General features: G+C 34.9%; 1 protein-coding gene and 1 pseudogene across 1 annotated transcript in view; one reads left to right on the forward strand and one right to left on the reverse strand.

Annotated features, from left to right (window-relative positions):
* The window catches only part of GALNTL6 (polypeptide N-acetylgalactosaminyltransferase like 6), a 1216700-nt gene that overhangs the window by 336173 nt on the left and 855554 nt on the right, over positions 1–24973 (forward strand). The gene's annotated exons all lie outside the window — the stretch shown is intronic.
* LOC113925705 lies at positions 16462–17050 on the reverse strand (annotated as a pseudogene).

Consider the following 24973-nt stretch of genomic DNA (forward strand, 5'->3'; position numbering starts at 1 on the left):
GATTTGAGAGTAATAGATTATTCCTTGTCTGTCGATTTCAACACATTTATTGAATATCTACATCAAGTGAAGATTATTGGTCTAAACCATAGTGTTCTACTGTCTAATGGAAAATACAAAGATAAATATCTATGCTATGCTATCTTGAGTTTTTGTTTAAAGTACAATAGATGATCAGTAAATATAAAAGCATCACACCTACTCCAACCTGATTTATATGGGGTTTGGGCAAGCATGTGAAACTGTCTTTGCAGCAAATATGATATCTGAACTGAGTTCCAGATGCCCAGTCCCTCTTTAGCCAAGGTTATTTCAGGAAGAGAGGCAACTATTGTACTCCATGGGGTGAATATGTTCAAGGTTACAGGTACAAAGGCCATGACATATATGAAATATTACAAGATGACAATACACAGGTGACTACTGAGAAGGATAGAGCAAGGTATTTGGGAAAAAAAACCCTCAAATATAACATCATAAATGATCTTATTCTCTACTAATGTATTCAGATTTTTCTGAAAAGAAATATAGAGACAGCAGTTTTAAAGAGAGTGACATATACAATGTTGTTTTTAAAGAATTTTTTGACAAGACTGGAAAATTGGTTGACTGAAGAATGACATTCAAATTAGGAGACTCTGTATGGTAATCCCATGTAAACAATTAGGAGGGCATAGACTAAGATGGTGACAGTGAACACTGAGAGAATGAGTTGGATTAAGCAAAGAGTTATGGTTGATTGATTTTGATGAATTATTGGATAAAAAATGAGGAAGATAGAAGATTGTAGATGATTTCAACCTTTATACTAAACAACTGGGTGGAAGAGCATATTTCATCAAATAAATACACAATTGGAAAGGAGATTTGAAAGTGATGATGAATAAATTTTTTTACAAGTTGAATTTTAAATATATAATATATTCAAGAAAGTTGTAATTTGAAGTAGAATCAGAGTGATTAGAAATAGAGGTTCAACAACTATATTAGTCAAGATAGACTAACTAGTATAATTAATAGTCCCTATATTTCAATGATGTAAACTTTTTTTTTAAAGATTTTTATTTATTTGACAGAGAGAAAGACAGCGAGAGAGGGAACACAAGCAGGGGGAGTGGGAGAGGGAAAAGCAGGCCTCCCGCCGAGCTCGGAGCCCCATGCAGGGCTCGAACCCAGGACCCTGGGATCATGACCTGAGCTGAAGTCAGACGCTTAACGACTGAGCCACCCAGGCGCCCCTCAATGACGTAAACTTTATTTCCGGCTCGTTCAGCAGTGCAACACAGGTGTTCCTAGTCAGCTCCTCTCAAAACATTAAATGGGACAAAGATTTCTTCTGTCTGTGGCTTGTCCCCTCTATAGGTCTTAGAGCCTTCTCCCTGTGGTCAGCTGGTGGGGAAAAATAAATAGCACCTTAGAGAATCAATCACTTTCCTCCTATTCCATGTTCAGAACTCAGTTACATGGCCACACCCAACTTCGAAGTCGGCTGGGAAATGTTCTAGCTGTGCCCAGTGCCTCACTCAAGAGTGAGGCCTTCAGGGATGTGACCTCTGCAGACTTTTCCATATTTACTACCTACTGTTTCTCAGTAGTCACCTAAGAACCAGCCATTCTGAAGAGAATATACAGATACTGAGAAGCTTTCATAACTTAATTAAAATAATGTAAATATTTTAAGCTGTACTTATCATTTTAATATACTAGTTTTTATTTTTAAGCAACTCAATTTTCAGATTAACAAGACTTCCCAGGCAATTATGTCTTCTTAAAAATCAAATAAATTAATTGTGTAGAACACTAATGTTCCTTAAAATCTCCAGCCCAGGCTGGAGACTGTGTGGATTTTAAGGAACCTCAGTGTTCTACACAATTAGACACTGATAACACACTATAAAAGGAATAAGGAATAGGAAGCTATAAAAGCAATCTGTACTTAAAAAAAAAAGAGCTGCCATACAACTTTGCTCTTAGCTGAAATCAAATCAATAATAAATTCTCCTGCATTAATTGAAGTCAGCAAATTCCTTCTTATGTATAGCTAGCATCCTTCAGCATTTCAGTTGACTTTTGCAACTATTTCACTGTTTTACATGTATAAATGTTTTCTGGTCACATATATAAGGTCATTCTAATGGCATAGATAATTTTAAAAGAAATTTAAAGCATAATTTCCATCTTTAGGAGCAAATAATTCACAAGGAGAAATAACCTATCACAAAATAGTAAAAGTACAATAAAAGTTAATATGTAAGAAAATTTTAAGTTAATGATATTGGTCAATGATCTACAAACTTTTTGATCAAGTACACTGAATACAAACACACTGAACCATGCCTCCCAATATATGGATTTATACTTACTAGTATATCCATATAGAATTATACTAGCAATGCTTATTGTAAAAACAAATTTAAAGGTTGAAAGAGAACTGAATATAATTAGACTTTTAAATGTTTTGTTCTTTTTCCAAAGAATCATCTTTCGTATCCACCTGCCCCAGATGTGCACAACCCAGCTTGAGGGCCATGCTATCAAAGAAGCTCAGAAAAGGGAGAACAAACCTCAACTGGCAAAGACTTTATGACTTTATGCAATCAATGAATAAGAGATGACATTTAGGAGCAGTGTAGGAAAATGTATGAAAAGATAAAAATGTTATCTTTTCAGGCGAGTGAATCACTGGCCTGCTCAAGTAGGTAATTTTGTAATAAAACAAAATGTCCTCTAGAGTCAGACAACCTGATTTCTAATTCTGGCATTTTACTCTACCTTGTAAGCTGAACCTAAATTTTCTAGGCATCAGTGTCCTTATATCTAAGATGGGATATTAATAGGATCTCCCTTATTGGACTGTTGAGAAGATTATAAGAAATGGTGCATATACCTATATTAATTGCACAAAAACCAGTTTTTGTTGTTGTTCTTAAGACAAGAATGAGAAATTGGGGTTTGACTTGAACAGTTCTGACAAATCAATCTATAGAGTTTCACATATCTCCTCAAAGCAAATCGTGTGTATATAAAGAAGGATGAATAAGTAATAGTTATAATTGTAGATCAGGAAGCCAGTTATATGACAGGTAAAAGTTTCTCTGCATTTGCAGTAGTTGGACTACATAAAAGTCAGTGTAAATGAAAAGTTAATTGAATAATTATGTGTAGGGGTGCCTAGGCGGCTCAGTGGGTTAAGTGTCTGCCTTCGGCTCAGACCATGATCTCAGGATCCTGAGATCGAGCCCCATGTCGGGCTCTCTGCTCAGCAGGGAGTCTGCTTCTCCCTCTACCTCTGTGTTCTCTCTCTCTGTCTCCGTCTCTCTCAAGTAAATAAACAACATCTTTAAAAAAAAAGAATAATTAGGTGTAGGGAAAATTGTCAAATAAATAATTTGACTAAGACAACTTAATGTTTTTTACTCTTGGGTGATGATTCTATAGAATTAACAGATACGTACTTTTTAAAATGTGAAGCTTTTGTGTTAAAAAAAAATTAGAAAATGTCTTACATAAAACCTATGAGTGAAAAAGAAATGCTCTCCTGTTGTATTCTCTCCCTCACACGCATGTCTAAAGTACAAGTGCTCTGAGGGTGGGAGGCATGTGATGCTTTGAGTCTGGGTGAGTTTATGTGTATGTATGAGTGAGAGGAAAAGATATTGAAAACTGACTTTAATTACATAACCTTAAGTCACTGATTCTTTTTTCTTCAAAAATTTTTATGACAGACATGCCAATTCTTATTTTAAAAATAATAGAGCAACCTCAAGTGGTTCTAGGCCACCCAAAGGCTAGTCCCTGTTTTTAATTAGGAAGGAATTTCAGTTCCCAGTACTCATACCCAGATTCATGCAGAAGTTTCACAGGATATTTCGTTGAATACTACAAGTGGGAGATAAAATTCATAGTTAACTTCATCCTTTCATAATTCAAGCAAATCTCACATCACTGAAGTCAGTAGGTTCAATATTACTTTTAATTGGTTAGTTTGGAAAATATTTGACAATTCAGACTAGATATGAGGCTTTGGAAAATTGGTCCAAGTCTAGATCACATTGAAAAATACTTTCCATTAAAAAAAGAAGAAATGAGGGCGCTTGGGTGGCTCAGTCGTTAAGCGTCTGCCTTCGGCTCAGGTCATGATCCCAGGCTCCTGGGATCGAGCCCTGCATCGGGCTCCCTGCTCAGTGGGAAGCCTGCTTCTTCCTCCGACCCTCCCCTGCTTGCGTTCCCTCTCTCGCTGTGTCTTTCTCTGTCAAATAAATAAATAAAATCTTAAAAAAATTAAAAAAATAAAAATAAAAAAAGAAGAAATAATGTAGGGTATTTGTCTTCTTTTTTCCCTTATTTTTACATGTAAGTCATTTATTGGCTATGTGCTTCTGTTCAATTTTGTTTAACTTCCCTGGCCATTAGTCTCTTCATATATGCAAAAAAAAAAAAAAAAAAAACCATCTGGCCTTTATGGTCTCAGTGATCTCTTCCAACTCCCCAAGTTCATAATTCAACATTTGTTTTTCTTCTGTGAACTTGAAAGTGGTTTAACGATCAGAAAGTTATTAAAATGTTTTCTTTTCATTTCAAAATGTGGTGTCCAGCATCAGAATCAGATTCTGTGACAATTGTCTATTTAAATATTGAAAAGATTAATTTATTTTATTTCTTAATTTCAGAGTAATGTATTATGATCATATGAAATACCTGAATATAATTATATATGGTCTTTATAGATAGACGGTACAAGGCAAATTATTATAAAATGATTAAAACCATTTTCATAATAGTTTTAGGCATTTCCATTCAAAATATTTACTAAAAATACCAACTATGCGAAGAAATAGAGCCAAACTACCATTTGTAGTATGTTAAACAACAAGGACCCCAAAGCAACTAAATGTAAATAATCAGTTCTCAAAAAATGGAGTCTGCTTTCTTCCATCTTTTCCTGTTAGCCATGGAATTGTCTCTTTTTCTTTTTGGAGATTGCTAACTCCCACTTTATTTTAATGGACATGGGATTTTATTGTGATGTGTTAGCAGGAGTCTTTATTTGGTCCCTTTAGATCTCTCAATCACAGAGAGCTTGAAGGCTAAGAAGCCAAGATAATTGAACCGGGAAGTAATAATTCATACATGTAATTATTGTAGGTTATTTTTTACTATTGATATGTATCATGAAAAATTACCTCTTATATCACCCTAAGGGACCTTTGACTGCATTTATATTTTCTTCTTTATAACTTTGTAAAGGGAAGATTCTGACTTTGGGGGAAGAAAAAGTAGTTGTAGTATTTTTCAATTCTATTTTGAAACTATATATACACTTTACACTCTAAATATATCTAGTGAAAACTTTATCTATATTTTGACCAAATACTCTTTTATGAGATTAAATTTATAGACAATGTCGTCTATAAATTTATTGAGATTAAATCTCTCAAGGGTGTACATGGTTGAAATACAGCAATCGTTTCTCTATTCCTTGAGTTGACAAAGTGCCTAGAAGTCCCTCTGCCAGGACTTCCTTGCCTGAGCCATACCTTGACTTGTATTTAGGGAAGAAGTCAGAGGAATCCAATTTAGTGGACCTAAAGGGAGAGGCCATACAGAGTGCAAGGGTTATGATGACAGTGTTGGTAAAAGATTTGCAGAATTAAAAAAAAAAAAGCCAAAACAAAAAACTATATGCAAATAGATGAAGGATAGGTAAGAAAGCACAAAGGATTATAGATATTTGAACTTTTCTCTATGATTTCCCCTGGAGTTGGATGAGAATCTACTCCCCCTTTGAATTGCAAGAGCAAAGTGGCAGGTGCAAGTTATGAAAGAATCTGGTCTTTGAAATCACTTTGCCATAGAATAGGAAACCCAATGATTGTGCAGAAGCTTGAATTATTTTTCTTTAGGCTACCAAATAGTAAGCCAGCTGCATTCTGTACAGAGTAGTGATTGCTGAAAGCCTTGGCAACTGGGAAAAAGGCAACTTGCAGCGATGTGGGGGTGTTGCCATAAGTATGTGAGCTGCTGCAGAGGCCTGATAAAGATGATTACATATTTTGCAATATTATGTTGATGAAATAGGTTCTAAAAGCATTTGAAAATATCTGCTTTAACAGCACAAACCATACTGAAGCCTCCCAAATGAACTGAATTATGATTGGTTGAAAAAGTTACGACTTTTCCCATTCAGTTCTCCTTACAGTTGATGTAAAATAAAACTTAACATTATACTATACACATTATTGTGAATTACATAGACCCACAGGAAAATGCAAATGTCTGAATACCTTTATCATACTCGATATTTTGGGTGTTATGTATTATTATATTATTCCCTTTTGCATCATTCAGTTGATTTGTATTTCATTTTACTGTAGTTCATTAGTCTAATGCTTTTCTTAATTTTCCTTTTTTTTTTTTTGGCCAACCACCTCAGAGTCAAATTTGGTGTTCAAGTGTATAATTAACTTAGACTAATTTTCTATGTTTTGAATAGAGTTATCTTGTGCTTTTATACTTAATTTCTAAGTTGTCTACAATTTTTTATAATAAGAAAATTTTAGAAATTATTTCTTTGTTTACTAAATTGATTATATGAGTAATAAATGGCATCATCAATAAATTAGAAGAAAATCGTCATAGGCAGAAGGAACAAAATAATTAAATATTGTTTACCAAAAACTAGCTTGATGTGTTCTAGGTATTAAAGAAGGCCATATAACAAATTTGGAAAGTCACACTGGGACTAGATCATATAGGACCTTGTAGGCTGTGGTAATTTGAATTTCTTTCAGTGATTGCTTACTGCTAATGTCCTGGAAGACTTTAAGGTGTGTACTTTAAAAGGAGAAGACCATTTGAAATACTTAACTTTTGGGGGGCACCTGGGTGGCTCAGTGGTTTAAGTGTCTGCCTTCAGCTCAGGTCATGATCCCAGGGTCCTGGGATCAAGTCCCATGTCAGTCTCCCTGCTCAGCGGGGAGTCTGCTTCTCCCTCTCTGCCCCTCCCCATGCTCCTTCTCTCTCTCTCTCTCTCTCACTCTCTCTCTCTCTCAAATAAATAGTCTTTAAAAAATATTTAACTTCTGTATTGATTGATGGAAAAATAAAATGTCAAATAAATGCATATATCTTTAAAATGTATTTAAAATAAATGTATTTAAGATACATTTAAATACTTAATAATTATTATTTAAATAATAATTAAATAATTTGGCAAACACCTGGATGTTTATAGAATTCCAGAATTTCAACAGAACTGTTGGAAAATCAAAGCTTAAACCACTCAGGGCAGTGATGGAATGATACCTCACAGCTAACGGGGCAAAAGACAACAACCTAACACAGTACATCTTCATATAACCTTGGCTATCATTAGATGTAATTACTATAATCACAATCTCAGGATTAAATCCACACTTTCTAGAATATAATTGTTTAGATGTGAAATTGTCACATGTATGCAAATGTTGAACTGCCTGCTCTCTTTCAACAGGCTCAGAGAGGACATATCGTACCCTATGGGCAAATTTGAAAATTTCAGTAAGTATATTCCTTCATAGGATCCAATTCTATTCCTTTAAAATTAGATTGTATTCCCCTCATTGGAATCAACTACCTGTTCTCTCCACAAGTAAATTTTCTGCCATTTTTTTCAAAGGCCATTTTCGAGACTCAATTTTTTAAAGCCATTTTGTTTTCACTCGGATTACTCAGAAACATTGCTTTTTCTTTATTGTGATATACTGGCCTTTTTTATTGAGTTTTCTGAAAATGTGCATATTATAATAGACATTTTTTAAGTTTTCAACAATTACTTATTATTATTGCTTAAGATTTTTAATTACTTTTACTTTCTACCGAAATAATAAGTTCAGAGAATAAGGTGGTGGTGCTATTTGTGTGCATTGAGGGCATTTAGTATAAATTTCTGTACTCTACAATCTCAGCAGGCTTCTCCTAATTTGTTAAGCCACCATAAGAGTAATCTCAGGAAATTCATTACATTTCTTCACCCCTGAACATTTCCATCCTTAAAGTTACCTACCCTTTCCACAGCTACATGTTGCAGGAAAAGGAGCCATGAACAAGGTCAAGTTTTACCTTCAGGCTACGTTCAACCAAAATAAATTTATAAAATTTACTACTCTGGGGAACAGATGAATGGTATCTTTTAAGTCCCCTGGAAATGTAATATACTATTAAATCAATCTTGAAGATAATATTAGGAATTCTATCAGTTTACACAAATCTTGTTTATGTAACAGACATTTATATAGCATTGACCCTGTGCCAGTCATTTTCCTACTTTACAAATATCAACTCATTTAATCCTCATGCTACCTTATAATATAGAGTTCCCACTTTTTTTTTTCCATTTTACAATAAGAATGCTAAACTTAAGAGAGGTTAGATGATTGTCTCAAAATTACAACTAGTAAGCATAAGTTTCAAGCACAGGAAAGGTGGTTCCAGAATTTATGCTGTCAGCTGCTGTGCTGGTCTCAAAAATTCTTTAATGCTGTGTTAAGAGGCTGTCCTCAAACTTTACCTTCATTCGGTAGATTGAATATTTAATGTGTAACAGCAAGAAATTATATTAAGAGTAAAGGCCATCAGAGGTTAGAATCTGAACTGACGGAAAGTTTATTTGGCAAGAGATAGGGGGTAAAAATGTGGTTTGTTTGTTTTCTATCAAGGATCAGTGACCCTCAGTATTAGAAGAAAGGGACTAATAGTGAAAAGTAACTTATAAATATTCTAGGTCTTTGTACCAAAGTATAAAAGAGATCTACTCACCTCCTTTTAAAATTAAGAAAGGATAAAAATGCAGCAAGTGCATCTGGCTTCTTTATCAATTCTGTACTAATTATTATACAACTATTCATAACCTTAATTTGATTAATCTTTGCCCCTTATGTAAATTAAGTTAGCTTTAGGGAAAAAAATTATCTTAGAGAGTGTTACTTTGATTCTTTACTGCTGAGACAGGATATGGGTAGAAATTACCAGAATAAAAGCATTTCCAATGTGTCTGGGTGGCAAGTGCTTAAGTGTCAGCAAAAGCACACATTCTGGTTCTCAGATTTTTCCATCAATTTGAAGCAAGCACTACATTAATTAATGGGAAACAAATAAATTATACACAACCTGTTTCTTTCAACTATCTCTCAATCTGGTAAGAAAAGCAGACAAAATATAAAAATAACATTTACAGCACCATGTGGTATATATTCTGTGTGCCCAATTCATCACTTGTCGGATGGTATTAGTACAAATTCAGTGAAAAGTTTACCTGGATTCATACTTCATTTTAATAAAGTTGTTAATTTTAAGCATAAAATATTCAATTAGTTTAAAGCCAAGGAAATATAAGTAAAATAAATATTTACTAATTTAAATAAGTAAGAATAATCTCAACACCAATATTTTAAGTGCATTGTCAATCTTAAAGATTGCTTCGCTAAATACTGTCTTCCAGTATAGAAAGACAACACTGGAGGATGGCAAAATTGAAGTCCCAGAGCTAATCAGAAGTCTGTTGATTTTGGAGGGGGGAGAAAAGGAAGAATGAAAAAGATGAATAAGTGAAGCCAAATGAAACCAAAACCTGTGACCTGAGACTTTCAGATAGGACGTTCACAGCAAGAAAGAAATATCTTGTTATTTAACACGTCAGTCTGATAGCTGAGAATAAACCATGGCGGAGAGTACTAACAACATGAACACACACATGCACACAAACACAGAGACACACACACCTGATACAAGGACAGGATAAACATAGCAAAAATGAAAAAAACATTTATGATTTCTAGTGATACACTTCCTAGATTTATTCCTCAGAAAAAAGTATAATGAAAGCTATTTTTCCATGGTCCTCACTAAATCATTGTGGGTTTTTTGGGGTTTTTTTACTGTTTATATGCTAAGTTGTAAAAAGAGAATATTGTAATAAGAAATATTCCCTTTAACCCTCTTGCACTGTTGGTGGAAATATGAATTGGTGTAGTCTGTGGGGAAAACACTATGGAGGCACCTCAAAAACTTCAAAATAGAAATAACCATATGATCTAGTAATTCCACTACAGGGTATTTACCCAAAGAAAAGAAAACACTAATCCAAAAAAATATTTACACCCCTATGTTTATCACTCCAATAGCCAAGATATAGGAGCAACTTAAGTGTCCATCAATACGATGAATGGGTAAACAAGATGCAGTATATATAAATATAAGTATATATAAAAATATTTATATATATGTATGCATGTGTGTGTGTATGACTCAGCCGTAAATACGGCTCAGCCATAAAAAAAAAAAAATGAAATCTTGCCGTTTTTGATAACATGGGTGGGCCTGGAAGGTATTATGCTAAGTGAAATAAGTTAGGCAGGGAAATCAAATCCCTATGATTTCACTTATATGTAGAATCTAAAAAACAAAGCAAACACCAAAAACACATTCATAAATACAGAGGATAAACTGGTGGTTGCCAAAGGGGAGGGGGTGGGGAGGAAAGGCAAAATAGGTGAAGAGAATTCAAAGATACAAACTTTCCAGTTATAAAATAAAATCATGGGTATAAAAGTACATAGGAAATATAGTCAATAATATTGTCATACTGTAGTCCAATGGCAGAGAGTAAATACACTTACCGTGGTGAGCGCTGTGTCACAGTGGAATAACTATGTTGTACACATGAAACCTATATAACATTTTATTTTTTTAAAGATTATATTTATTTATCCGAGAGAAAGAGGGAGAGTACAAGCTGAGGGTGAGGGGCCAGAGGGAGAAGCAGACTTCCCTCTGAGCAGGGAGCCCGACATGGGACTCGATCCCAGGACCCCGGGGTCAGGACCTGAGCCAAAGGCAGACGCTTAACTGACTGAGCCACCCAGGCGCCCTGATATAATATTTTATGAAAACTCTACTTCAATAATAAATTTTTAATCAAAAGATAAATTAGGGAATGGTCCAATTTCATTCTTCTGCATGTGGCTGTCCAACTTTCCCAGCACCATTTATTGAAGAGACTGTCTTTTTTCCATTGCATATGTTTTTTCCTGTTTTGTCGAAGATTATTTGACCATAGAGTTGAGGGTCCATTTCTGGGCTCTCTATTCTGTTCCATCGATCTATGTGTCTGTTTTTGTGCCAGTACCATACTGTCTTGGTGATCATGGCTTTGTAATAGAGCTTGAAATCAGGCAGTGTGATGCACCCAGCTTTTTCTTTTCCAAGATTTCCTTGGCAATTCAATGTCTTTTTTTATTCCATACAAATTTTAGGATTGCTTGTTCCAGCACCTTGAAAAATGTCATTGGAATTTTTATTGGGATGGTGTTGAAGGTATAGATTGCTCTGGGCAGCATAGACATTTTAACAATGTTTATTCGTCCGATCCGTGAGCATGGCGCCGGGGGGGGGGGGGGGGGGGGGGGGGGGGAGGGGGGGGGAGTCAGCCCGGTGATAGGTATTAAGGAGGGCACGTTTTGCATGGAACACTGGGTGCTATATGAAAACAATGAATCATGTAACACTACATCAAAAACTAATGATGTACCGTATGGTGACTAATATAACATAATAAAATAAAATAAAATTTAAAAATAAATAAATAATTTATTAATTATTCTGATTCAAAAAAGATAAATGAGGGAAAAAATAATCATTTTATGTGCCTTTTAAAAGAGCATGATTATTTTAATTAAACATATAGATGCAAAATGTGAAATCTCATATGATGAAGAACTTCTACATGTGACAACACTGAATACACTTCATGCTGTATAAATGTGAAGTTCCGTGCAGTACTTAAACATTCAAACTTTCTGATCTTGTGAAGGTCTACAAGCATGTCATAGTGTATGATAAAGGATTTAATAAACATAAAAGTCACTACTTCCTACACCATATTGCACTTGATTGCAATCAGCATGTTACAACCACAGTCTAATTATAAAACGTCAAATGTTTCATCCGCTTTTTTAGCATAGCTCTGTGCTGCATCTGTGGTCACTGGCCCATTGAACATAAATTTTAATTCCTTTTATGTTCAATTTGAATCTGAATTACACAGTTGATGCTAAACTATACCAGAATTAAAACTCCCTTGAAGATAACTTGTCTGGTGAACTATTTTCAGGGACATGATTTCCCAAACATCTCTTGCATCACTCATGCAAATGTGCAATACTTTTGAAAAACTTGTTCTGCTTGCGTTTCTAGAATTTCAATTCTAAGGTATTAAAGAACACAACAAAGGAGGTAGCCATGAATTCATATTCTTTACTATTCTTGATAATAGTTATTTGACTGGACAAGAAATGGGATATCTAAGATAATGGATTTTGATGTTATTTAATATAAAAGTCATTGAATATTATGGAAAGCTTCATTTTCCTTCTGTTATTCTACTCTTCTAGCATGTCAGAGACCGCTATTTTCATGAATTAGATGTTTACACATCCAGTCCAGATATTAAAATATTTGATACATGAATATATATCATCAATTTAGTCAATATTTATTGGTGTTTACTGTAGGTTGGATACAGGCGAGGAAATAAAACCAAGTCTTTATGTTCAGGGTGCTTTTAGAGAGTGCCCTATATCTACTCAAATAGTTGGTTAGTGACTGTTAATATTTCCTTGGCATATTTATTTTTCTTTTCTGTACTTTCAATTTTTCTGAGTAATTTTAAATTAAGTGTATGTCTTGAAAACAATGTATAGGTTTTACGTTTATATAAATAATCTATCTCTGTATCGCCTTCCCCTATTTTTAGCTCCCCCCTCAAGCCCCTCCCCACCTCTAGTATAAAAATACCGGATCCCTATGATGTGCACCTTGAAACTAATGGGATATTGTATGTTAATTCGACTTCAATAAAAAAAGAAAACTGTTAACTAGTCTATTGCTTTTAAAATGGAATTCTAGTTTTAAATGTTTTTATATTAAAATATGTGGACTTTAAAATGATATTTTAAGCTTTGTTTAATTTATTTGTCTTTTGACTTATCTACATTAGTTTCTTTACTTGACTTTATCCCATTCTTTTCCTTTTTTCATCGTGCTTGCCGTAGGTGTTTTCTTTTTACCTTTTTGCACCATCCGAACTTAGAAGTCAAATGTTCTATTTCGATCATGGTAATGATTACTATTATGGTTTTGCAATGCATACCTAAAAAAGTCTAAAGTAATCAATAGTTTTACCTGCCTCCACACAATACTCTGACTATTGCTATTACTGATTGACCTCACTCATGAGGATCTGATCTACTATTTTAATTCCTTTTGTTTCGCTCACCATGAATCCTCTTACTTTTACAGTCAATACTTATCTAGACTTAGCAACATATTTTCCTCCTAGTTTATTTCCTCAATTGGTATATTATTTTTGTTATCTTATTTTCCACCTAAGTTGCTCTTGGGTGTCCCATAGGCCTAAGTTAGGGATTTATACCTATAGAAGTTTATACTTTGCTCTTTCTAGAGGACCTGTGATTTTATCTGTTATGAATACTTGTTTCATTAATTAATTTTCTCAGGTACCCTGTTTTGTGGCAATACAGCATCTCTGGCTGACTCCCAGCTCTGTGCTATTTTCTTTTTCTCTATCACATGATACCTCACGACTCTAGGATGGCTAGGCTTTCTCTTACAACTTCAGGGGAACACAAGGACCACAAACCAGTAGATGAAGTGTTCTCCCAAATATCAGGAGCGCCACTTCTCCCACAGTTATTTGGAGTATCTTGTTATTGTCGTTGTTAATGTTATTTGCACTGTAAGAATTCTCAAGTTTGTTGCTAGAAGTTTTCTGTCAATTCAAAATTTAACGTAAATAGAAATAAAATAGTAAAATAATCCATCTGGTTTTAGTTGCCCTTATAGTGGGATTCTATAAAATTTGCATACTGATAATTTAATAATTTACTAAATTTAAATTCAAGTTTAGTCTCTACCACTATGTAAATCTGAAAACTTGGTTGAGTTACTCAGTATTTCTGAGCAGCAGTATCCTTGTCCATAAAATTAAAGAGTCTGGTCTAGGTTATCTCTATTTTAATCTGCAAGCTTCAAAATCCTAGGAAATTAAAGGTATATCTGAACAGTCGGGAAAAAAATGGAAATGTTTTCCTCATTCTGATGTATACGCATAACAAAATCATGTTATAGAATTTCACATGGGAAGGAGCTGGAGGTCATTTTGTTTGAGCCTCTCCGTTAGTAGATGACGATAGTGGTGTTCTGTGAAGTTAAATGATCTCTTCAGACGGCTTCTGTGAAAAAGTCAGGACTGGAATTTTATCTTTCTTAAATCTTAATATAATGGTCTTTCTCTTGTACTGTTGTTTTCCACCTTAGACCATCCTTAAGTTGTTTTATAAGTAATATAAAACAACTTATAATTACCTGTTGTGAAGATTATATACAGTGAAGTTCCCATTCACTGGGAGAATTGAGTATGTAATTTCCAATCTGTGTTAAATGGAACTCTAATATTCTAGGGGTCATTTCTTTAGTAGATTTAAGTCTTATGGAAATATTTAGGTTTTAATGTATGTGATGTACTTCTGAATCTGGCTTTTCTATCTTCTCATATTGTCTCCACTATTTCTTAAAACACTACATTTTTTTTACCAGTATCTATCTCAAATCACAAAGTTAAGAGCATTTATTATTATTGCTTTTTTGCTAAAACAGTTTATATCTTAGATCCTAATAATGAACAATATTCCAGGGGCTAAAGAGAATAATATTGTCCTTTTAACTACTTCAGCTCAGCTATTTCAGCTCAACCCTTCTCTATGGGTATTGATTTTTTCAACATGAAACTTTTAATATATGTCAGTTTCAGAGGTGTGAACCTAGGAAAGCAAAAGGAAACCAAAAGAAGACAAGAACAAAAAATCACTCATAAACTTTAAGTCCAGAGGAACTACATCTGCTTTCTTTGCATTGGCATTTCTTTATTTGCATACATATATGTGAATTTGTGTCTGAGATATATACATCTAATTTTCTATATAATTATTTCTCAAACAGCAGCTTAGTGAATGTACTGTTCAGAGTTGTTGTTTTAAATACTCTTAAGACTATTCCCCTCTCTGCATCAATGTTTTATTATATTTTTTATTATCTCCTATTACCTATAACTCCTATTTCTATATATTATTACTCCTATATACCTTTATTCTGTCTTCTGTGACATCTCCTATATTTCCTATTGTAATGATCTGCATCTTTTTTTTTTTTTTGTCATTTATCTCATCCACAAGAATGTAAATTTCATGAAAGCAGGAACCTAGTGTGTCTTTCTTATTCACTGCTGGCAAGTTGTAGGCTCTTAATATATATTTGTTAAATAGAAAACATAAACTATATATTAAGGTAATTGGGGATTAACCAAGTTGTATAAATATAAAGAGAACTATATTTTTAATTGGTGACTACATATTAGCCACAACCCATACCCACAAAAATGATTTCCATTTTTGCCTATAGGGAGTTTTAATACATTTCAATATAGCAAAATTAAGCATGTATTTTTAGACAATGGGAATTATTTTAGTGAACTGTCAAAAAAAGTTACAGATAATGACTATTTTATTATCCTTAATAGAGGACATGTAATTTTAAGTTGTCACTTGGTTTACAGAAAATAATTTCATGATAGTTCCATTTTGATCTTTATCTTTTTACTGCAATTATCAATTTTATTAAAATATTAGCCCACCCTTCTAAGTTTAACACTTAGCTACAGTATCATGTATTTTTTGCATTTTTATATTTTGCTTTGGCTGTCTACACATAATCATTTTTATAACAAAAACACCAGCAAAGAGGAAAAACACCAAACACTCAGTTATACAGAATTTTCAGGATTCTCAACATCTTTCAAGATATAGAATAACTGTCAAAGTACTAAACAAGTGATTTTGGGTTTGGTAATGGAATTTGTTCAAGAGAATATGTCAATTGATTTATTTATTTATGAACTCATCCCTGATGGATGTGGCTGTGCATAATTTCTGAGAGCATGCTGAAGTACATAATGTGTGTTGCTTTTTTCAGAAAGCCAGTTTGCCCTACAAGGAATCTATATTTTCATCCTGCTCTGAGAGGTGCTGATTCCATCACTCAGTGCCTTTAGTCATAAACACTTTGTGGTTCCTAAAAATATATACTATGCAAACTTTCCGCAATAATTTATAAAGAAAAGAAACATTTCCAGCTTGTTTGAAAATAGAATAGACAGTAAAAAAAATGTGCCTATAAACAAAGCACATAAGGACTGTACAAGATAGATTTCTAAGAAACAAAACCGATCCCTTGGGTGATGCCAGAGCTGTTTTTGCAGAGCAGCCAGAAAATAACCATGAGAACAATCCCAAATATCTGAATCAGCAGCAACTTTACTCTATGCTCCTGCAACTTAACAAAGAGACTTTTTTTTTTTTTTTTTTTTGCATTTATTCTGCAGAATTTACTCCCGGGCCATAAGTTTTTGTTTCTTCAGTTTCTTCTGGGATATCTTTTTCTTCTGTGCAACCTCCTCTTCTGGTTTAGGAACAATCTGCTCTTTTTCAGTAAAGATCATCTCAATGTGGCAGGGAGAGCTCATGTATGGGTTAATCCGACCGTGAGCCCTGTACGTTCTACGCCGCATCTTGGGGGCTTTGTTCACCTGGATGTGCTCAATGACCAGAGAATCAACATCTAAACCCTTAAGTTCAGCATTACTCTTTGCATTTTTAAGCATGTGCAGTAAAAATTCAGCACTCTTCTTGGGCCACCGACCCTGTGTCCAGCCCCACTGTTTGGCCTGGGCACACCTACCAACTCCACCATTGTAGCGACGGAATGGCACACACTGCTTCTGTAAAGTGATGTCTTTCAGATACTTGGTGGCTTTTCAGATATGCATACCCTTGATGGCCTGGGCAGTTTCACGTGTGTTCTTAAAGTGAACACGAAGATTTGAACCTCTTGATTTACATGATTTCGTAGGGTTTTCTGGGTCAAGCGAATAGCGAACCATTTTCAGAGGTCACCTCAGGCCGTTTAGGGGAAAAGGACAAAGAGACTTTTAATAGCACTGTGAATCTACTCTAAGATCAACTTCTCCATCTACTGGCTGAAGGTCAAATTTTGATTCTTATTAGTTATAAAAATCATGAATTTATTTGTGTGTGTTCTTGCGAATATGTTTTCCATGATGAACACATTATTAACTAAAGACATAATTTACTCTCCTTTTTAAAGATTTATTTATTTATTTGAGAGAGAGAGAGAAAGAGAGGAAGTGTGTGAGTGGGAGGAGGGGCAGGGGAAGAGAATATCAAGCAAGACCCTACACTGAGAGCAGAGCCCACACGGGGCACCATCCCACCCCCATGAGATATGACCTGAGCTGAAGCCAAGAGTTGGACACTTAACCGACTTAGCCACCCAGGCGCCCCATAACTTACTCTCTTTAAATTACAACACCATATGACTCAAAGAATCACAAACTATATTTTGAAAACAATATTATTACCTTAAAGAATAAATCAAGCTGACGATTTGAATTGTTTTTGAAAGTTATTAATTTTATTATATCGTGATTAAATGATTTAATCTCTTTCTTCTCAAACATAAAATATTTAACTTGGCTGTTGAAGAATTTCTTGGTATATTGGCATGTGGAAAGGTCATCTCTACTTGCTCAGTTTTGCACTTGTGGTATCACACTTTAGAAATTCATTATGGGGTTTTTGCACCACCTGTTTTCAAACAGCACTCAAATTGACAGATGATCTTACTCAGAGAATCTTAAATTTCAACTTGGAAATCAGATTAATAAATTAATAGAACCAGAAACTTAATGCTCACCACAAATTAACAACTTCAGTTTAGTAAGAAAAAATGTTTGACAATCTGAAAATGATGTTGAATAAATTAGAGCATAAGGCAGACATTCCTCACAGCAAAATCTTGGTTCCTAAGAATTTTACAAGCCTTATTACTTAGTCTGTCAACCACTTACATGTTTTTGTTTTTTTTGTTTTTTTTACAAATATCCTATACATGTTATATCTCACTTGTCTTAAACAATATATCCTTGTCCTTCTCACTAATCCTAAGTGTCTAAAACTATAGATTGTCACCATTTGGATGCCTTAACTGCCAACGCAAAGCAGTCTCACATTTCACAGATCTGTTCTCTCACAGAAATATGACCATGCTGACTACTCTGGCTTCTCTGATTCTTCTATCCTATTAAGGTGCTTTTGTTATTCTTTTTTAGTTTTTTTTTTATAATTCCTTATAACTACTGTATCGTAATTATCTAGGGGAACATGTTATATACTCCTTGTTGTATCATTTGAAAACTGCCATTGCCAAGCCCAATTTTCACTCAAATCACCCAGGGGTGCTTCACACCACCACTTTTGATCTCCTTCGTCTTTCTGCAGGTGTTTCAGTCTAGGATCTCAGATCTTCCTCTTAATTCTGCTCATGGGATCTCCTCTGCGTCAACGCACAGGATGCTGCTTGCCACAGCTTGCCAGTAAACACTTAGCTGCTCCAAGAACTCGGTGCTCACTTCCATGAATCTGAGAGAATACAGCGGTCCCTACTGTACCCAAGGACCATTAGATGTCACACCATTGAGATTTAAAACACATCAGTCAGGTGTTTTTCTTCAACATCTCTATGCTACATGGGGCTGGGCATGTGGTTGGGGCTGGACAAAATGAGTAATTGACATTTGCTATACGCAGAACTATTCCTTGCATTAGGCTCTCAGCTCCTGGTCCTGTGATCAGATTATCACCCAGATTCTTTTTTTCCCTGGTGAATTTTCACACAGGAATCCTATAGACCTCACTCCCATACCCTTGTGGGACCCACTAAGCACTATGATGAAAAGATGTCAGTTCATGAAAAGGATGGTAGCAGAGGAGATACTTTAGATTTGGGGCAGGAGCAGAGAAGACCTCTTTGAGAAAGTTTTTTGAGCCAAGTCCCTTTGAGTCAGTGAGGAATGAAGCAAAGGTATTTCAAGCAAAGGAAATAATATGTGACTACCTGTGAATGCAATAAAACTTTTGCACCATTCAAAAAGTTGCAATAAGAGATAAATGAGTAAAGCAAAATGGGTGAAAGGGCACAGTGGAACATTATGAGGTTATTCCATGAACACTAGAGATAAGAATGTCAATGAAAATGTGCAACATAAAAAGATATATCATAATTGAAAGAAAATAGAGCATAATTCTATCATCTAAGAATTTTTTATTAAGACTTTATATTTCTTTTTTTAAGATTTTATTTATTTATTTGACAGAGAGAGACACAGCGAGAGAGGGAACACAAGCAGGGGAGGGTCAGAGGGAGAAGTAGGCTTCCCGTGGAGCAGGGAGCCCGATGTGGGGCTCAATCCCAGGACCCTGGGATCATGACCTAAGCCGAAGGGAGACGCTTAATGACTGAGCAATGCAGGCACCCCAAGACTTTATATTTCTAAAGCAGTTATAGGTTCATAACAAAATTGAAGGGAAGGTACAAACATTTCCCATATATCCCCTGCCCTGGCACATGCAATACCCTTCCCCATTATCAGCGTACTCCACCAGAATAGTACATTTGTTACAAAAGATGAACTTACATTGACACATCATAATCACCCAAAGTCCATAGTTTACATTACAGTTTTCTCTGGGAGTTGTATATTCTGTGGGTTTCCACAAATATATAATGACATGTAGCCATTATTATAGTTATCATACAGAGTATTTTCACTGCCCAAAAAGTCCTCTGTGCTCTGCCTATTCATCCCTCCCTGTCCCCTAGCCCCAGGCAACCCCTGACCTTTTTACTGTCCCCATAGTTTTGCTTTTTCCACAATGCCATACACTTGGGTTCATACAGCATGTAGCCTTTTCAGAATGGCTTCTTTCACTTAGTAATAGGCATTTCAAGTTCCTCCATGTCTTTTCATGGCTTGGGAACTCATTTCTTTTTAAGCACTGAATAATATTTCATTGTCTGGATGTACCATAATTTATCCATTTACTTACTGGAGGACACCATGGTTGCTTCTAAGTGTTGTCAATTATGAATAATGCTGCTATACATACCATAGGCAGGCTTCTGTGTGGACATAAGTTTTCAACTACTTTGTATAAATACCAAGGGGTGTGATTGCTAGATTTTATGGTAAGAGTATTTTAGTCCCACCAGCAACATAGGAATGTTCTTATTTTTCCATATCCTCACTAGCATTTGGTGTTGTCAGTGATCTGGATTTTGGCCATTCTAATAGGTGTGTTATGGTATCTAATTTTTGTTTTAATTTGCATTTCCCTTGTACAATGACATTATGATAAGGAGAACCTCTTCATATGTTTATTTACCGTCTATATATCTTCTTTGGGAGGTGCCTGTTAAGGTCTTTGGCTCATATTTTAACAGGTTCTTTGTTTTCTTATTGTTGAGTTTTAACAGTCCTTTATCAAATATGTATTTTGCAATTATTTTCTCCGAGTTTGTGGCTTGTCTTCTCATTCTCTTGACATTGTTCTTCCCAGAGCAAAAGTTTTTTTTTTTTTAATGCAATCCAGCTTATAAATTATTTCTTCTATGGATTGTGCCATTATTGTTCTACCTAAAAAGTCGTTGCCTTAATAAGGTCATCTAGGTTTTTACCTCTGTTATCTTTTAGGAGTTTTATAGTTTTGCATTTTATTTTTTTGGTCTATGATCCATTTTGAGTTAGATTTTGTGACGGATGTAGGGTCTATATCATTTTTTTTACATGTGGATGTCCAGTTGCTCCAGTACCAATTTGAAAAGACTATCTTTACTCTATTATATTGCTTTTATTCTTTTGTCAAAAAATCAAAGGAGCACCTGGGTGGCTTAGTCAGTTAAGCATCCAACTTTTGGTTTCAGCTCAGGTCATGATCTCAGGGTCATGAGATCAAGCATTCAGCAGGGGAGTCTGCTTGGGATTCTCTCTCTCCCCCTCCCTCTGCCAGGCTTGCTCGTGCACATGCACATGTGCACATGCACGCGCTCTCTCTCTCAAATAAATAAACAAATCTTTTAAAAAAATCAGAGGGAGGGAGAGAGAGAGAGAGAGAAGGAGGGGGAGAGAGAAAGAGAGAGACAGAAAGAGGGGGGGAAGAGAGAGAGGGAGAGGGAGAGAGGGAATCTTAAGCAGGCTCTGTGCCCAGCCCAGAGTCCAATCTGGGGCTCAATCTCACAACCCTGAGATCATGATCTGAGCTGAAATCAAGAGTCGGATGCTTAATCAACTGGAGCCACCCAGGCCCCTCAGTACCACACTGTCTTGATTACTGTAGCTTTATAATAAGTCTTGAAGTCAGGTAGTGTCAGCCCTTCAACTATGTTCTTTTGCTTTAATATTTTATTGGTTATCCTGAGTCTTCTGCCTTGTTAGTTGAGTATTTTTAAATAATTTATTGGAGTCAAATGGAGAAACATGCTGCACTATAAGTAAGAAAAAATAGCTCAGAAAAGAATTTGCAGTTTTTATATATATTTAAGCTATATTATTATAAAATGAATAAAGTTCTGATTCCATATTTGTATTTAGTTATTCTCATGCTACCACTGTTATTGGTTAATTGGACCTGTTAAACTTTTTAAACTACCGAAATAACACATTCCTTGTTATTATAGATAGGTATCTCAAATGAGCATGAATTCTTGGTGATTATGATAGGCAAGATTTTGGCATCTAGTTAGCATCCTGAATATAGTGATATAGGTCAAAAACAAAATAAAGTAAAATTTTAAATTAGAAGTAATTGATGCCTAAGAGAAATAAGATCACAAAAGAAAGAATATAAATAGTTAATAACGGTTTTAAAAAGCTCAAACTCAAACTAAAACCATGATATGATTTTTTTTTAAGTTTTAAAAGATCATTCTTGGGATGCCTGGGTGGCTCAGTTGGTTAAGCGTTTGACTCTTGGTTTCAGCTCAGGTCATGATCTTGGCGTTGTGGGATCGAGCCCTGCATTGGGCTGTGCACTCAGCATGGAGTCTGCTTAAGATTCTCTCCCTTTCCCTTTCCCTTTCCCTCCCCCCCTGTTTCTCGCCCCACTCACTCACTCTCTCTGTCTCTAAAATAAATAAATAAAACCTTAAAAAACATAAAATACAAAATAAAAATAAAAAGATAATTCTCCATGCTTTCTGGATAAGAGGAATTCTTATTTTTTTTTAAAGATTTTATTTATTTATTGGACAGAGAAAGAGGGAACAGAAGCAGCGGGAGAAGGAGAGGGAGAAGCAGGCTTCCCGCTGAGCAGGGAGCCCAATGTGGGGCTCGATCCCAGGACCCTGAGATCATGACCTGAGCCGAAGGCAGACGCTTAACAACTGAGCCACCCAGGCGCCCCAAGAGGAATTCTTATATCTTGATGAATTTTTAGACAACAATTCATGCCATGAGCCATAAAAATATTTTTCTAACAATCTATCCAAGAAAAACAATGTATGCATAGATTTATACATGAAGACTTTCATCAATGTGGGTCCTTCAGGATTAGTTATCAACATCATGGGGAATGCTTCAGGAGTTTGTAAACAGTTTCAGAAGAAAGGAAAAGTGAAGCAGATCAAGATTTAAAGCACAGATCAAGATTTAAAGCAATTAAACAGTTTTTGAAAGGGTATTTTCAAAACTTCAGGGAATGTGGCTTGTATTTCTAGGGCAATGTTTTGAACTTTAAAGTCCCCGTGAATCACCTTGAGATCCTGTTAAAAGCAAATTGTGATTCAATAGTTCTGAGAAGGACCCGAGTGTCTGTGTCTTTAACCAGGTCCCAGGTGGTCCTGAAGCTGTGTTCTCACTGCATTTAGTAGCAAGGTCTAAAGAACATGTATGTGATGGGGGGTGACTGTGAGGCTACCTTTTATGCTACAAGCCTCTTATTTTTAAATTGAAGAATATAATTAATATGTAATTTTTGGACAGGGAATATGAGTCAAATACTCTTATTTAGTGTTAAAATAATACAATCACTGACATATAGTTCATATACTCTTATTAAGCTTTTTTCAAGTGTCCCCTTCAGTGATTTCATAGCCGTTGTGCCTACATAAGATACACCCATGAAGACACCTGCATTTATAAATGAGAAGACATTTGCATAGTTGTGTTAAGTATTTTGAGTTCACTTTCATTTACATGGGAATCAGTAACTAAGGAAAAATGGCAAGGAAAAGAAGTCACAAAAAATGCAACTCTTTAACATAGTAAAGTGTAATGGAGAAGCCATCATACAAGGATTACTGGGGAGTGGGGATTAAAGAACTGAGACATTATAATGATTGAAATGTTTTAAAGCAAGATCATCTGACCACAAAGAAATAGATTGCAAAAGTTATACATGAAAATTAATGTCTTCAGTCTATAGCTGTAGTTCATGTCCTTCAAATCAACCCCAACTCGCACTGTGCTGAGTTTCCATCATTGTATGGAAGCTTCATTTGAAAATTAAAGAGTATAAAACTTAGACATCTGCAGAGATTTTGTAAAGAAGGGAAACCAAAAACAAAAGTCTTGACTAATTTACTTTATCACTTTTAAGAAGATTCTCTCATGAGAATTTATATTAACTATAATATTACTATAACTATAATATTACATCCCTGTGCTCAAGGAAAGTCATTAGGGATGATTCAAAACTGTACTTACAAATGAATAAATAGAGTCAATTATATTACTAAACCAATGGCTTAAGTATTAGCAATTTTAATTTGAATTAACATCGCAGATATCTTTTTTTAAAGGTTTTTAAGATATCCTTTGGTCAATATTTATAACTTCTTGATTTTTTTATTTAGTTACCAAAGAAGAGTGAAGTTAGTGTTCTCTCATTGAAAAGCGTTCATTACTAAAATGTTTACTTTAAAACCATTTTGCATAAAAACAGTTATTTAATTCACAAGGAAACATTTACTCTTAATTTCACATAAATTGCTATGCGGGCTCATCATGGTGCTATAGATCGTCTATTAGATATTGTTCACTTAGAATGTAGAGGTTGAGGGCGCCTGGGTGGCTCAGTTGGTTAAGCGACTGCCTTCGGCTCAGGTCATGATCCTGGAGTCCCGGGATGAGTCCTGCATAGAGTCCCGCATCGGGCTCCCTGCTCGGCGGGGAGTCTGCTTCTCCCTCTGACCCCACCCCCTCTCATGTGCTCTCTCTCTCTTTCATTCTCTCTCTCAAATAAATAAATAAAATCTTTAAAAAAAATTTTTTTTAAAGAATGTAGAGGTTGATATATTTGTGAATTTAATATTCTTGAAGAATATAAAGCATATGGTCCCACATTCACAGTAACTGAATTCAGATGTACCAAATGCTGACACAAAAGCTCCTGAGATTACTACATGACCTAGGAATTAAACATAATCACGAAACAATGCCTGCAGACTCATCAAAGCTGAATACTTCACCACCAGGCCTCTTGACCTTTCAAGGAGGCATTGCCAAAAAGAGGCTGAGGCTGCCAACTAACATTTAAATGAACATTCTGAAAAAGATTTAACCTAATGTTATGAAATTATTTCTTTATTATCTGGCACTAAGGAATTGAGTAGTATTTTCCTTTTTTTTTTTTCATTTTCAGAGTACTTTATTACCATTAAGAAATTACTGTTCCCTGTTTTTTTGTGTGTGTGTTAAATAAAAATCATATCATTTTACATGAAAAATCACTGAGATTAAGAGATTTACTCATTTACCATAACTAAAATGAAATCCTATAAAGGGAATTAACCAGGCTACATTTTAATACTGTCTTTGAAATGATAAGTTGCTTGTTTGTGAGGTGTTTTGTCATTCTAAGGGAAACTCTTCTTGTCACTGTCCTAAAGCCATGGTACATAAAATGAGTATGTTTCCTCTTATATGTATTCTCCACTGACAATTGACAAG

This window comes from Zalophus californianus, chromosome 2, assembly GCF_009762305.2.
Source record: "Zalophus californianus isolate mZalCal1 chromosome 2, mZalCal1.pri.v2, whole genome shotgun sequence".
Lineage (NCBI taxonomy): Eukaryota > Metazoa > Chordata > Mammalia > Carnivora > Otariidae > Zalophus > Zalophus californianus.